General features: G+C 44.5%; 1 protein-coding gene and 1 pseudogene across 2 annotated transcripts in view; both read left to right on the forward strand.

Annotated features, from left to right (window-relative positions):
• Nucleotides 1–17,021, forward strand: part of PDE10A (phosphodiesterase 10A) — a 599,454-nt gene that overhangs the window by 210,643 nt on the left and 371,790 nt on the right. The window lies entirely within an intron of this gene.
• LOC109245460 (glutathione S-transferase kappa 1-like) lies at nt 6,019–7,355 on the forward strand (annotated as a pseudogene).

The raw sequence follows: 17,021 nt of genomic DNA on the forward strand, positions 1-17,021 counted from the left end.
ATGTCCTGCAAGTAGATGGTGGTAATGGCCACACAGCCTTGGGAGTGTACAGACCCCACTGAATAAGGTGTGCTTTTAAAGGGTGCATCTGATGCTCTGTAGGCATATATTATATCCCGATCAGATATTTTATTTTTTATTTATTTTTTAAATGTTTGTTTTTGAGAGAGAGAGAGAGAGAGAGAGAGAGAGACAGAGCACAAGTGGGGAGGGGCAGAAAGAGAGGGAGACCCAGAATCGAAAGTAGGATCTAGGCTCTGAGTGGTCAGCACAGAGCCCGACGGGGGGCTCGAACCCACGGACCGCGAGACCGTGACCTGAGCCGAAGTCGGATGCTCAACCGACTGAACCACCCAGGTGCCCCGCAATCAAATATTCTAAAATAAAGGTACATTTACATGGACATAATTCTTGGTTTCTCTCTGTGACCCCTTAAGCTCATAACAAGTCATTTGTTTGCAGGGCCATCTGACCCAACCGAGGGAAAGAATCTAAGCACAAGTGGCAAAATGTAAGAGAGGTGTTTTGGGGTAGAAGGCATCTCTTTTCACTTGAGCTAAAAGTGTGAATTAGAAGTGGAGTGTGCTGTTTGTGAGCCAATTCAATTAGAAAACAACGAGAAGTTTGAAAGACTCGAGTAGTTAGCAGCTTTTTAAGTCAAAATTGCCCGTTATATAATCTTTCAACGGCTGCACAGAAGAGCCCTGAGTCACATAGCGTTCCCACACGTGTCCAAAGTTTGAAATAAATGGGATGATTCTGTGCGCCCTGGCAGACCGTGAAGCACATTTATTTCCATTTATTCGTCTCCATCTTTGCATCTGTATTTAAATACCCCCGTGCCTGCAGGTCTGGCGACTTCATTTCCTGGGTTCTATAAAATCCCAGCCCGGACAGACAGCTTGCAGGAAGTGGTTTTCCACATGACATGTAAGCAGTAAGAAAGAGGGCATAAAAAAATAAACAACCCGACTAGTTTGCAGAACACAATTGCATGCAGAATTGACCTTAATTTGCAGACGCCTTCGGATTATCTGCTAGGGTTTCCAGGCCACTGTCTACACTTTCTGTGGGGCTTTCCAGCTGGGCACGAAACCAAATTAACAAACCAGACTTCAAACAAGGCTCTTCTGAGGCCCTGTAAGCAACGTGTTAGTAGGTACCATAAGCATATACAAGGATGAACCTGCCTATCAGGAAAAGTGTGCTCTTTCCAGGCTCGACGTTTTATTTCGAGGTGCAAAAGCGGCTGGCAGCAAACCCCTTTCTCGTGGCTCCAGTCTTCATGGCCTGTCAGTAATGGTGGCTGTTTTCTCGTACCCGTGTTCCTTGACCTGGGATTATACTGCAGAGACAGTGGCCACGGGGACGGGGACTGTACAATAAGGTAGAGGGACAGGTGCCAGCAGTTAGGAACTAAGGACAGGTGTGTGGCCGTTTACCTACTGGGATTTTATTGACGTCTTTAAAAATATTTTCTTGTGCTTTCAGAGGAGATGTTTTAGAAAACTAAACTAGATTTTTATGTTTTTCAGTTTTATTTATTTGTTTTGAAGGAGAGAGAGCACAAGTGGGGTAGGGGCCGAGAGAGAGGGGGAGAGAGAGAATCCCAAGCGGGCTCGGCACTGTCAGTGTGGAGCCTGAAGCGGGGCTTGAACTCACAAACCTTGAGATCGTGACCTGAGCCGGAATCTAGGGTCGGACGCTTAATTGACTGAGCCACCCAGGCGCCCCTAAACTAGATTTTTCAAACCAAAAGTAGAAAGTTTTCAACAAACTTCACCGTTTAAAGTAATGGCCATAGAATATTTTTAAAAGGCTGTATCTGGGGCGCCTGGGTGGCTCAGTCGGTTAAGCGGCCGACTTCGGCTCAGGTCATGATCTCGCGGTCCGTGAGTTCGAGCCCCCCGTCGGGCTCTGTGCTGACAGCTCAGAGCCTAGAGCCTATTTCAGATTCTGTGTCTCCCTCTCTCTAACCCTCCCCTGTTCATGCTCTGTCTTTCTCTGTTTCAAAAATAAATAAAACGTTAAAAAAAAAAAGGCTGTATCTAAACTCTGTAGATTTCCCCAAAGGGATAGTAATCACAGTAATATCGCCTCATCTACAGGGCTTGATTTTTTTTTTTTTTTTTTTTTTTTGCAAACAGATTTTTGGCACTAGAATATATTAAAACCAGTGTGATTTCCTAAATTGGTTTGTAATGATACCTCTCATTTCTTGAGCGCATCTGAGGAAAATGCTAATATTCCTTCTTTTCCAGGTGGGAGAACTGAGATTCAAAATGATAAGTAAAATGCCCAAAGACAACCGCTAAGAATCAAAGCAGAGATTCGGATCCCGGGTCTTCCCCTGGCACAGCCCAAACGTTTAATCCCCCTGCCGCACTGCTCCAACCACAGGTTTTCTCCTACAGTCTATGCTGACCTGGATTTTGTCACATAAAGGCAGCATTTCAAGGTAGTCAGGCACGCTGTTAACGCACTCCGCCACGCGCTAGGTGAGGGGGATCTCGGGCCTCAGTTTCTTCATGTATAATATGGGGAGTAATGAAATGGAAGTTATTATTTCTACCTTCCGATCGTCGTCAAGCTGCATTGCTCTCAGAACAGCACTGGACTACAGACGCATTCATTCAGACGTAGCTGTTACTGTGGGCGAAAGGTTTTCTGTGCCTCCAGCTCAAGGTCAGACCAGGTGGAATGCGCAATGCTGAAACATTTGTGTCCTTCAGTGCAAGTGTGAGTAACGCAAAGCCACTTAAGTAGGACTGGATGCTACTCTTTAAAACCGTATGATGGGGGCGCCCCGGGGGGGCTCAGTCGGTTAAGCATCTGACTTCGGCTCAGGTCATGATCTCGCAGTTCCTGAGTTCGAGCCCTGCTTCGAGTTCTGTGCTGATGGCTCGGAGCCTGGAGCCTGCTGCGGGTTCTGTGTCTCCTTCTCTCTGCCCCTCCCTCGCTTGTGCTCAGTCTCTCTCTCTCTCTCTCAAAAATAAATAAACATTACAAAAAATAGTAAAACCTTATTGTTTGGCTAGACAGATAGGGCAGAAAAATATGAAATGAATAGCGATATGAAATATTTGAACGAAATCCCCAAAATACAAGAACTCTCACAGTGGGATTTTCAGGAGAAAAACATTTTGGTGATGTCTTTAAGGAAAGAAGAAACAGGTGAGCCAATGGCCCTCTGGAGAGTTGCTGACCAGTAGTGTGAATACTGGGCTGGCGGGGAGGGACCCCGGACACGGGCCGTCCTCCAGTAACTGTGCAAACGTCCCAGCTGCTAATGAGTGCTGACTGTGTCCTACAAATTCTGATCACATATGGGTCAGTGAGTCACCAGATTTTAGACCAAGCCTTGTGTTCGTCTGTGGCCAATTTTTGGCATAAACAATTTCCTTTATTCTCATTCCCAGACTTTAAAAGTTTTTGTCATGGCTGGAGTAGGTTCCTTTTTTCTTTTGCTTTCCCTCCTTCCCCTTTTCTTTGTTCTTTTCCTTCCTGGCTCCTTTCCTTCCTCCTTACTCTCTGTTGTGTGCAAGACCTGGGGGGGATCTCCATGTCTGAAACATTCGCAGCAGGAGTGTGGGACACCCGCTGTTGGGGAGAGAGGGCCACTGTCCCCAGAGCTGGCTGAGAAAGCTGAATATAGGCCACGTAGAAACGGGTGCTAATTATTTGCCTGAGAACAATTATGGGTGAGCGACAAAGCTTTTCCCAGTCTAACGTGACAGAAGAAAAAGAATGCATAGTGAAATTTTCACAGAGTGATACTTACAGACTAGCAGTTGCTGTATGTTTGTGTTCTAATTCACTGAATTTGCAACGATCCCTTGTATGATGTGACTGTAAAACATAGTTGCAGAACAGGTTTACAAAACTGGAAATTGGCTTTCTCGTGCCTCCCCCAGCCCCACCATCTTTTCTTTAAAATGTTTCTGAACTCTAAACATCTGGTAACCACTGATCGTGCGTGGTCATGAACCTTTAAAAAGGCGTTATTTAGAAAGGCCACACACTGGATTTCCACGAGGGGTGGAAGCAGATGGTCATTGACTAGGCACACAGCTCCTTCCGGTCACTGACCGTAGTTCTGGCCACACAGCGGATGTATTGTTTAAATATTTATAGGGGCGTCTGGGTGGCTCAGTCGGTTAAGCATCCGACTATAGATTTTGGCCCAGGTCGTGATCTTGCAGTTCCTGAGTTCGGGCCCCATATTGGGCTCCATGCTGGTAGTGTGGAGCCTGCTTAGCATTCTTTCTCTCTGCCCCTCCCCAGCTCTCTCTTTCTCTCTCTCAAAGTTAATATATAAACTTTAAAGAGAAAGTTAAAAAATCGAACAAAATATTGATATGATAGTTTACATCTCATTTTTCTTTGAAAAAAATATTTTGTTAACTGCTGTATTAATTATAGCAGATATAATAACATGCATATGGCTTATAATTACATATTAATTATTCGCATCAAAACACCAAGCTTTTTATGTTTATAATAACGGAGGCTGCTTTTTTAATCTGCTATTTTTAAGCATCTAGTTGTGACATATCTTAACCTCATGTTGACCATTTTGAATCTAAAGAAAAAGCCAGAGGCGCCTGGGTGGCTCAGTTGGTTAAGTGTCCGACTCTTGGTTTCAGCTCAGGTCATGATCTCACAGTCTGTGGGATCAAGCCCCACGGCAGGCTCTGTGCTGAGAGCATAGAGGCTGCTTGGGATTCTCTCTCTCCTTCTCTCTCTGCCCCTCCCCTGCATTCTCTCTCTCTCTCTCTCTCTCTCTCTCTCTCCATCAATAAAGAAACATTTTTAAAAAATAACAACAAAAAAGAGAAAAACCAGACTTGTATATCAAGCAAAACTGAGAGGAAATTGAAAAACATTCTTACAAAATTATGAAGGACCCAGCAGAGATCTTGCCGGTGACCCGCTGACAGAGTAAAGAATATTAACTGACAGGGGAATTATTATCTGATACCGTTCCCCTGACTTCCCAAGGTCATTACTTGACTTACTTCGTGTGTGTGAATTTCTGGGGCATTTACATTTTCTAGCTGCAGTGGGAAATGTAACGTCCCTTCTTACCTTCCTGTGTTTTCAGTCATCTCTATGAGATTGAGCGTAAACTTTTTGGGGCAGACCAGAAATGGGCTTTGAGGCCAACTGGCCCCGTGCAGATCCCAAACCCACAACCTCCCAAACCCTGGGCCCCTGGCCCATGGCTTGCCAGCTGTGGGACCTGGGACAAGTCCCTAAATTTCTGTGAACTCAATGATCTCACCTTTAAAATGATCATGATAATGCCCGTTTTAAAGGATTAGATGAAAATGGGGCACAATCAGAGGGCACAAGTATTAGCTCTTAATCTCCCTCCAGTCTGGGAGGCCCCCCTATTTTATTCTTTTGAATGCATCCAGCAAGGTGCTTAGCACACACGCTTCACTCAGTCATCGTTCAATAATATTTATTGAAAACCTGTGAGCAGGTATAATGAGAGAAGCATGGGGAGGAGATCAGCAAACCTGGCCCAGGCCCACTAAACAGCCGTGTGATGTAGGAAGCGTACCCAGGCCTTAACTTTCTCACCTTTAAAGTGGGGCAGTCTAATGAATAATTGCTTGAAGTAGAAAGGGAAGGATGCTGGAAGGGAAGAAGGTAGAGGAAGAAGGAGGAAAGAAGCCAAGGTTGAAATCAATGCTTTCGGTGAACCGTGAGTCCTGAGAAGACAAAAGCCATGTGTCTTTCTAATCCAGAACTTGGCCACAGAGAAGAGTTAATTCATATGGAACTGTTTGCTTCTAAGTTAGGTTTCATCATTCAAAATAAAGGAAAGAAACATTAAAATACGTTTTTCTAAAGGGAGCAGCGTGATGGTGCGAACCAGTGCCCTTGGGAAATCCAGTGGCCGCGTCTGGCACAAAGGCAAAGCCACGGATCACCTGATCGCGTCCACGGCAGGCCTGAGCTTGGAGAAGCACCGGGCACGCCAGGAGCGCTCCTGAAATGTCAGTTACGATGACGGTACTAATAATTATAACATCAGTTATACATATTTTATATATATAGTTAGACATATAATACCAGCATCATTAACATCACCCTGCTGGCTGGGATACACAAACACTATCCTTCTATTAAATATACAGTGCATCGTAAATTGCCCCTTTATATGTAATGAGACGCCTCCTGGAAATAAAGTTTGAGTAGAGAGCACTTAGGAACCTTAGAACTTCACAGCAAACAACTGGATGAAAAGTGCCCACCGACAAAGCCAAGAAACAGGTTCGAACCTTGTAGAGTCAGTAGCAGATGGGACACGGAAGGATGGTGACGAATATCCGGGGGGAAGCGCAATCCTCGCGCATGTTTTTTCTTTAACGTTGGCATTGGCGCAGCAGCCAATTCCACGTTTGGGAACAACTAGCTTGGAAATGAGTTTCGAGGAATCAGTAGGCGGAGGTGCGTGCCGGGAGTTCTCCCCGTGGCCGCAGGGAGCGGCCCAGGGACCGGCTGGGGGACTGGCTGGCCTTCCGCTCACTTGCTTCCGGGCTGGGAGACAGTGGAGGAAGAATGAATGAAATCACAGTTAAACTCCAGGGATAGGAAGCGTGTGCTGCTGCGGCCTGGGGTCTCTGCTGCGCCCCCTTGGAGCTCCTCTGTGCCGCACTGTCCCCTGCGCCTGGCTGGAGGGCCTGTGCTGATAGAAACTTCGGGAACATCAACCTGCGGTTATGCCCGAGTCTCTTCGCAGCGCTCATGGAAGATGGAAACAAGCCACCAGCTCTGCTTCCCTGCAAAGCCCAGCCCCCAGAAATGATGTCAGGCTCCCCGGGCGGCGTGTCCAGCCTCCCGTCCAGTCCCCCAAGGATTTCTTCTCTGTGATCCTTGAAAAAGAAAGTTTATCGGCCATGCGATCCCTCGCCACTGTGAAGCTGGAGCCCCCGGAGATGCTGAGAAGGCGTCCAGGGAGCTGTGGGTGCGCGTCTGGCCACGGGATGAAGAACCACGGAGAGCCAGAGCATCCTGGCCGCCGCAGAGAAGGCTGGCGCCTCTACAGAACCCGCCCGGGGACTTCTGGAGACGATCTCGACACCAAAGGTGAAGAGGGAGCTGGAGGAGACCTCGAGGCAGCCCGCAAATACGGGGCCTTTGGGCTGCCCGTCCGCCTGGTGCATCTGGACGGCCAAAGCCATGTGCTGTTGGGCTCGGCCTGGATGGAACGCTGGGACACCGGCTGGGAGAGAAGCCATAAATGCCAGACTTTAAGGATGGGCAAGGGGAAACTACCACAGTCAAACAGCAGACCATGTGCTTACCCTTCTTCCACCATGTGATGCTAGGAGCCTGGTTTCCCTGTCTGACAGAGGCTCCTCTGTGGCCCTGGGGACGCCGGGAAGGGGGCTGTGTGGGACACCCTCTGCCTTTCGTCTCATGGCTGCTCTTACTTCCGTGCCTCACAGATGCCTTTCAAGAGCCCCAAGCTCTGCGTCCCCCAGAATAAGCCTAATGCCGTCAGGCGTAAAAAATATATCACACCCCAAGATGAGAAAGCTTTGTGACTTGGCAACTCTTGCTGTATTGACTGTACATGGAAAGAGAAGGAAGTAAAATAACGTAAGGGGTGTCTTAGTCCTTAAAAAGAAAACACTTCTAGAGAAGAGTCATGGGGTTAGATCGCATACGATTTATTCTAGAATCAGAATCCCTTTAGGTGCAAAATTAAAAAACTGAAATTAGCATTGGTTGGACACGTTGATTTTTATCAACATGTGCAATTGAGCACAAAATGATTTTATATGAGGCGGAACAGAAACAGAATTTCTTCCCGGATGTGGTTTAGAGCTCACCTTTCAGCCCACCTCAAGTATAGTTTAATAAACATGAAAACGATGAGAGTAGAAAAGCAATTAAAGCCACCGCGGAGGCCCAGGGACCTACGTGATCTGGGCACTTCACAAACTGCTCTGGGTGTAATTTTCCACACTTTCAGTGAGGAGATTGGACTAGTTCCCCTTCAGGGAAGGTCTTTTCAGACGTGGCTATTTCATGATCTATCCGATAGGTGAAGAACTCGGCTGGCTGCAAATGGTCTTTGGAAACCCATGAACAAGGCGATGCGTTGTGGCATGCTAATCCTTAATACTCTTTTCTTCACCTTGGGAGTGGGCTTGCGCCTTTGGGGCCACGTTGTCACAGAGCGGAAGGAGACAAACCGAGGTCTTAGAGAGCCCGTCGCTTCTCTCCTTGCGAAAAAGGCAACGCACCATGTGTCGGACCCCAATGAGGGATGGTTTGGCCCCGAAAAGTGGGCAGGTCCTCGCTTGGCCGGACCCCATCATCTCATGCCAAGTGAGAATCCATGGATTCAAGATGTCCCCGCACCTTTATTCCTTGCATTGCATTTGTCATGCGTCACGACGCTCACCTCTGTCAGGAAGTAGCCTGGGACACTTGAATACCATCTAAGGTTATTAAAAACACCCCAAAGTCTGCATGAAACACTTTGTTCTGTGTCCCATCTTCTTTCTAAAATGTATTTTTGGACATGTCCCAAAAAGTTTCCCCCCCTTCACCTGGGCAGAAATGCCCGAGTGACGAAGTCTCACAACCGCTGCGGGCATCACGGAATTGTCCCCATCTCGAGAAGTGGGCACGGGGTTCCCAGGGTCCCTTCCTTCCTCTCGCCAGTGGCCAGCACACCGTGGGCATCACATCACACCGTCTGCTCAGACATCTGCACCTACAGCGACTTAAGCCTGTCTGGTATCTTTTCATTTTGCTGTAAGTAAATGAATGTTTTCCAAACCTCACGACATGGTAAGCGGAAGTCGCACCAGACTTCAAGGCAACAAATGCCATGCCTGTCTAGAATAAGGGACTGAGGTGCAGACCTTGAGTAAACCAGATTGGGTGACAAGGTTGGCGATGCACGAACCTTCTGAAAGAGCCTCGTCAAAGAAACAATACACATGAAGGTTCAATTTCCTGCCATTTTTTAGGGATTTTTCCTCTGGAGAACTACAAATGAGCCTGAAAATGATTAGAAACCAGGGGCGCCTGGGTGGCTCAGTTGGTTGAGCGTCCAACTTCAGTTCAGGTCATGATCTCTCGGTTCATGGTTTCGAGCCCCGTGTTGGTCTCTGTGCTGACAGCTTGGAGCCTGGAGCCTGCTTCGGATTCTGTGTCTCCCTTTCTCTCTACGCCTCCCCTGCTTGTGTGCCCTCTCTCTCAAAAATAAATAAACATTTAAAAAAATTATATATCAAAATAAGCATATCATTTTTTCAGAAGAAAAATCAAACTTATAAACTTGCTAATTCCCTTTAAATTATTTTATAAATCAGTATTCCAATAAACATATGCAAATTATTTTTAAGAAGATAAGGTGATTCTAAAGCTCACATGGCAAAATAAATACATTGAAAGTTGCCCTACAGAAATAAAACCTCAGTAATTAAAACCACGATAAAGGCATATGATACACCTAATTCAGTGCAGGAGAATAGAAAGTCCAGAAGTAGGCCCAAACACATGAGAGAATTTTGTATCCCCTGAATGGACTGGTCAATAAATGATATCAGAAAATATTGCTGGGGCACCTGGCTGGCTCACTCAGTTAAGCATCCGACTTCAGCTCAGGTCATGTTCTCTCGGTTCATGGTTTCGAGCCCCACGTAAGGCTCCGTGCTGACAGCTTGGAGTCTGGAACCTGCTTCGCATTCTGTGTCTCCCTCTCTCTGTTCCTCCCCCACTCACACTCTGTCTGTCTCTCTCTCTAGAATAAATATGTTTTAAAAAATTTTTAAAGAAAATATTGTTGCCATCTAGAAAAAACCCATACATGGATCTATATTTCATGCTGCACCTCAGGATAAATCCCAAATGAATAAAAGATTTAAATTTTAAAAAAGTCATCAAAAATCTAGAAGAAATATAAGAATTCTTTTATAAATGCAGCAAAGTAATGGCCTTTCTAACTGTATTTGAAAAATCAGAAGACATGATTCCAAAACCAGACAGAGACCCCACTGAAAAGGAGAACTATAGACCAATTTCCCTGATGAACATGGATGCAAAAATCCTCAACAAGATATTAGCCAACCAGATCCAACAATACATTAAAAAAATTATTCACCACGACCAAGTGGGATTTATACCTGGGATGTAGGGCTGGTTCAATATCCACAAAACAATTAATGTGATTCATCACATCAATAAAAGAAAGGACAAGAACCATATGATCCTCTCAGTAGATGCAGAGAAAGCATCTGACAAAATACAGCATCCTTTCTTGATAAAAACCCTGAAGAAAGTAGGGATAGAAGGATCATACCTCAAGATGATAAAAACCATATACGAGCAACCCAACGGTAATATCATCCTCAATGGGGAAAAATTGAGAGCTTTCCCCCTAAGGTCAGGAACAAGACAGGGATGTCCACTCTCGACACTGTTATTCAACATAGTATTGGAAGGCTTAGCCTCTGCAATCAGACAACACAAAGAAATAAATGGCATCCAGACTGGCCAGGAGGAGGTCAAACTTTCACTCTTCGCAGATGACATGTTACTCTATATGGAAAACCCAAAAGATTCCACCAAAAACCTTCTAGAACTGATTCATGAATTCAGCAAAGTTTCAGGATATAAAATCAATGCACAGAAGTCAGTTGCATTCCTATACACCAACAATGAAGCAACAGAAAGAGAAATCAAGGAATCGATCCCATTTACAGTTGCACCAAAAACCATAAAATACCTAGGAATAAATCTAACCAGAGAGGTGAAAAATCTATACACTGAAAACTATAGAAAGCTTATGAAAGAAATTGAAGAAGACACAAAGAAATGGAAAAAGATTCCGTGCTCCTGGATAGGAAGAACAAATATTGGTAAAATGTCGATACTACCCAAAGCAATCTACATATTCAATCCTATCAAAGTAGCACCAGAATTCTTCCCTATCAAAGTAACACCTATCAAAGTAACACCAGCATTCTTCACAGAGCTAGAACAAATAATCCTAAAATTTGTATGGAACCAGAAAAGACCCCAAATAGCCAAAGCAATCTTGAAAAAGGAAACCAAAGCAGGAGGCATCACAATCCCAGACTTCAAACTATACTACAGAGCTGTAATCATCAAGACAGTATGGTACTGGCACAAGAACAGACCCTCAGATCAATGGAATAGAATAGAAAACCCAGAAATGGACCCACAAACATATGGGAAACTAATCTTTGACAAAGCAGGAAAGAATATCCAATGGAATAAAGACAGTCTCTTCAGCAAGTGGTGCTGGGAAAACTGGACAGCAAAATGTAGAAGAATGAACCTGGACCACTTTCTTACACCATACCCAAAAATAAACTCAAAGTGGATGAAAGACCTCAATGTAAGACAGGAAGCCATCAAAACCCTCGAGGAGAAAGCAGGCAAAAACCTCTTTGATCTTGGCCACAGCAACTTCTTACTCAACACGTCTCCGGAGGCAAGGGAAACAAAAGCAAAAATGAACTACTGGGACCTCATCAAAATTAAAAGCTTCTGCACAGCAAAGGAAACAATCAGCAAAACTGAAAGGCAACTGACAGAATGGGAGAAGATATTTGCAAATGACATATCAGATAAAGGGTTAGTATTCAAAATCTACAAAGAACTTCTCAAACTCAACACCCAAAAAACAAATAATCCAGTGACGAAATGGGCAAAAGACACGAATAGACAATTTTCCAAAGAAGACATCCAGATGGCCAACCAACACATGAAAAAATGCTCCACATCACTCATCATCAGGGAAATACAAATCAAAACCACAATGAGATACCACCTGACACCTGGCAGAATGGCTCACATGAATAACTCAGGCAACAACAGAGGTTGGCGAGGATGCGGAGAGAGAGGATCTCTTTTGCACTGTTGGTGGGAATGCAAGCTGGTGCAGCCGCTCTGGAAAATAGTATGGAGGTTCCTCAAAAAACTAAAAATAGAACTACCCTACGACCCAGCAATTGCACTACTGGGCATTTATCCAAGGGATACAGGTGTGCTGTTTTGAAAGGACACATCCACCCTGTTTATAGCAGCACTATCGACAATAGCCAAAGTATGGAAAGAGCCCCAATGTCCATTGATGGATGAATGGATAAAGAAAATGTGGTTTATATATACAATGGAGTATTACTCGGCAATCAAAAAGAATGAAATCTTGCCATTGGCAACTACGTGGATGGAACCGGAGGGTATTATGCTAAGCGAAATTAGTCAGTCAGAGAAAGACAAAAATCATATGACTTCACTAATAGGAGGACTTTAAGAGGCCAAACAGATGAACATAAGGGAAGGGAAACAAAAATAATATAAAACCAAGGAGGGGGACAAAACAGAAGAGACTCATAAATCTGGAGAACAAACTGAGGGTTGCTGGAGGGGTTGTGGGAGGGGGGATGGGCTCAATGGGGAAGGGGCATTAAGGAATTTACTCCTGAAATCATTGCTTCACTATTACTAACTGATTTGGATGTAAATCTTAAAAAATAAAAAAAATAAAGTTATATCATATTAAAAAAAAGAAGATGGCATGAAAGGTATGGTTGATGTTTTTAACTTTGTTTAAAAAGAGAACTCCTCCAATACACCGTAAACAAAGGAAAACAGAAAGGAAAAAATGGAAAAGAAATTGGTAACTCCCACAAGACAACAAGAAAAAGACTAATATCTTAACAGAAGAAGGGAGGGGCACAAAAGACACGAACACTGAATTCACAGAAAAGGAAGTAAGAGTGTCCCATGAACATATGAACAGTGCTCAGCCTCCCCACTGAGATACCATTTGTCACGTACAACTTGAAAACAACAAGGTTTTAAGAAAATGGGCATAGTCATATATTGCCAGCAAGAACGGTCTGGCCACATCCATCAAAAGTACAAAGATGTATGATGCTTTGAATAGCTTCATTTTTTACCTGTTTTTTTTAAGTTTATTTATTTTGAAAGAGACAGCATGAGTGGGGGAGGAGCAGAGAGAGAGAGAGAGAGAGAGAGAGAGAATCGAGAATCCCAAGGAGGCTCCACACTGTCAGCGCAGAACCCTGCTCAGGGCTCGAACTCACGAACCATGAGATCATGACCTGAGCCGAAATCGAGAGTCAGACACAACTGACCACGCCACCCAGGAGCCCCTGAATAGCTTTAAACCACCTGCCACATGTGCCAATTCACTGTGACATTGTCCCCAGCAGCAGAGACTAGAAACAACCTAAATGCCCACCAGGGTGGAACTGAAAGTTTGCTCTGTCCATCCACCTGCCCCTCCCCATTGTTACAAAAGGAGTGAAGTCTACATACTGAATCGGAAGGATCTCAAAGATGCGTTATTATGAGACAAATCTACAGTGCTCAACTTTGTGTTGTAACAGAGGGAAGCACATATTCATATTTGCTTAGATCTGCATAAAAATCTGCAAGGAGACAGAAAAGAAAGCAATAACTGTGCTCAGCTCTTCGGGGGTAGTGGGTAGTAATGGTGAATGGACAGGAGGTGAGCTGTTCATATATGTCTTCTTATCATTTTTTTTTTGAACACTGTGAATGCATAACCTCTCAAAAACTAGGAAAACATTTTTAAAGTAGGAAATCTGCTGGAGAAAAGTGCTTCTGGACATCTTTATCCTCCCCAAAGAACTTACCCAGTCTTTTTTTATATTGATTTTTTAAAAATTATTTCCCCAACATTTCTAGCGTATTGTTATTTGAGTCATTGGGGGTTCCATCCAGGGCTGGGCTTCTCTAGAATGCCGAGTTCACGTTTCTCCCTGGAACTTGCCACCAGACAGGAACTCCCAACACCGTGCAAAGTCCATCCCAGATGTGCACAGCCACAGTGCCTGGGGTGGGGGGGGGGCGCTCCCCACGTCCTCTGTCTCCATCAGCGAGCGCCACATGGGGTTACGTGGCCAGCTGTCCTGCCTCTTCCAGATGAGTGGCGTTTCCCTGTCTCCTGGGGTAGCTCCATTCATTCCCTTTACCCTACTGTTCTGTAGTTTAAATCACTGTTTATCAGCCATTCCTCCAAATTACTAGGTAAAGAACAGCTTTGAAGCTTGTTTGATAATGAAGACTAGACACCCTGCTTTTTGCGCTGTTTTAAGGAAAAGACTGATTCTAATAGCAGTGTCTTTGAGTGATGGTAGGGTGACATTTATGGAGAGAAGTCTTCGGAGAAAGACTTGTTTAAACACACAGAGCTTGCTCCTGAGATGCCCAGTCATGTGATCATTTCGGAGCCCTCATTTCCCCAGGCCAACCGTTTATGTTGCCAGTCTTACGAGTAAGTTTAATTAAGCACTTGAAAGGTGGTAACTTGTAATTACTATTTTACAATATGGTGAGAGTCAGGACCCTGTTAGCATGAAATAATAATTGCTAGTAAGCGATTTCATTAAAAGTGCGGCTTTTCACGAGCGGGCACAGAAACACTCAGGACCTGGACCTTCTGAGCACGGTCCCGGGGCGGGGGCGGGGCCGGGGGGGGGTGCGCTGCATGTCAGTTTCATCTGGTTTCCTGTGAACAGAGGACATGAGTACATCGTAAGAGAAGCTTTCTAGAAAAAGAAAAATAGTTATGGGAATTTATTTCTGCTTTGTCCTATCACATCCCGCATGGAGAGTGGAGGGAACTGTCGTTTTTCTTACGTTCTTTCATACCTAAAGTAGAGGAAAAACATTTCTAAGACACGGATGTGGTCCTTTTCCGCCACCACTCCTAGCTTGTGGGTTCACGTTAAAATCAACAAAAATCACACAAGTACTTTCAATGAGATTTTTTGGGGGGCGGGTAGGGCATGGGGATCTTTATTCTTTTTATTTCAGCTTCATTGAGGCATAATTGATGAATAAAATTGTACAACATCTAAAGTGCACCGTGTGGCGATTTCATATTAAAAAGTGATTTGTGCAAAATAAGGAGGATCTGTGGTTGTTGTTAAGTGAGCATTAATACAGATTGTTTTATTATAGTACATAGCCAGCTCCGTCATGCCTCACTGGCTGAAGCATAAAATAAAATCAGCAGCATTGCCTATCAGATGTCCATTCTTCCTAGGCGCCGAAGATATCGATAAGTCATCGCTTTCCTGCCATAATGCAGCTTGGAATATTAATTCGCATCACTTTTAAAACCTCTTTTTTTTCCCACTCCTGAAGCCGATTCTTATTAATAATGGCTCCAAAAACACAAGTCTTCAAAGACAGCTGTGAATTTTTATTGTCAATTATCCTTGTCCCCAACTTCCCAGTGGTTTTATTAGTCTTCCTGGAACTTCAAATATTGTGCATTCACTAAGCATGTCTGTGTAGAGAAAACTCTACTTTACTTCTTGGAGCTTCTGTTCAATTTTAAAAATAAACTTTTGTTATTGAAACAACAATTTACTTTTTATAATTGCAGTAAAAAAAAATTCAAGATACAGGCCATCTGAGAGAAGCTTATTCTTGGTGCCCCAGAAATCCGAATTCTGGCTTCATTAAATGATTTGATTCATGATGCACGTTCAGGTTCGGGAGCAAAATAACCTGTATTCTTGACCCCAAAAGGGCGATCACCTAAGTGCTTTACATATTTTATTTACTTGACTCTTGCAACAAGATAATGAAGGAGGTACCATTATTACTGTAACTCCACAGATAAGGAAACTGGGGCTTAAGAGGCTGGGGGCGCCCGGGTGGCTCAGTTGAGTGTCCAACTTGGGCTCAGGTCATGAGCTCGAGCCCCACAGTGGGCTCTCTGCTGCCTGTACAGAGCCTGCTTGGGATCCTGCGGCACCTGGGTGGCTCTGTTGGTTAAGCGTCCGACTCCTGGTTTCAGCTCAGGTCACAATCTTGCGGTTTCTTGAGTTCAAGCCCCGCATCAGGCTCTGCGCTGGCAGCATGGAGCCTGCTTCGGATTTTCTCTCTCCCTCTGTCTCTGCCCCTCCCCCACTCCCACTCTCTCTGTCTCTCTCAAAATAAATAAGCAAACTTTAAAAAATGTTTTTTAATTTAAAAAAATTAAAAAGAGACTACATGACTTGCCAGAGCTCACGGGGTGAGTGGAGACGAGTGAAGCTGTCTGCTTCCACAACCCATGTGCTTAGCCACCCTTTTAGGTATGTTTTGGCAGCCCGTATCTTTAAGAACGGTTGTATTAAAATTTAAACGTACTTTTTTCTAAAACTACTTCTAGAGCGACGTTTGTCTCCAGCAGCATACTGATTTATTATTGGTATTCGTTTCAGGAATATTAGGTCTTCTCTCTTTTTTTTTAATGTTTTTATTTTTGAGAGCGAGAACCAGAGCATAAGCAGGGGAGGGGCAGGGAGAGAGAGAGACACAGAATCCGAAGCGGGCTCCCGGCTCCGAGCTGTGAGCACAGAGCCCGATGCAGGGCTGGAACCCACAAACCGTGAGATCATGACCTGAGTCAAAGTCGGACCTTACCCGACTGAGCCACCCAGGCGCCCTGATCTTCTCTCTTTACCAGGAAAATGTTCTGTTCTGTTTTGTTTTCTGGGAGGATATTTTCAATCTGTGTTTCAAAAACATTGGAGGCTCCGTTCCACAGTCCCTTATTAAGCACCAACTGTGTGCCAGACGCTGGGTTACAAACATGAGTGGTCACCAGCACCTTCAGAAGCCCAGTATCCTGCAGGGAGACAAGTTAGTACATAGTCCAAGGAAGGTGAATTTCGGCTGGTGGCTGGTGACTGAACCAGCCAGCTGTGGGCGGTCATACATGTTCCAGAACCACATAAGAAGTGGTTCTCAAGCTCGCTGTCTCTCACGGAAACACTGCATCGGCCCCTATGCCATATGCACTATGGACAATTCTGGAACTTTCATAGTTGTTAGAAAAAGAGGGAGGCCTAATGATAAAAAACTTATGTGAAACATTTGACACAGGGACTGCCTATTTGAATTACGTACCTTGCTAGTTTGACATTTGGCAGTTTTATGGATATAAGAAAATCAAGTAAATTATT

This window comes from Panthera pardus, unplaced genomic scaffold (genome assembly GCF_024362965.1).
Source record: "Panthera pardus isolate Hobbes unplaced genomic scaffold, ASM2436296v1 HiC_scaffold_17, whole genome shotgun sequence".
Taxonomy (NCBI): domain Eukaryota; kingdom Metazoa; phylum Chordata; class Mammalia; order Carnivora; family Felidae; genus Panthera; species Panthera pardus.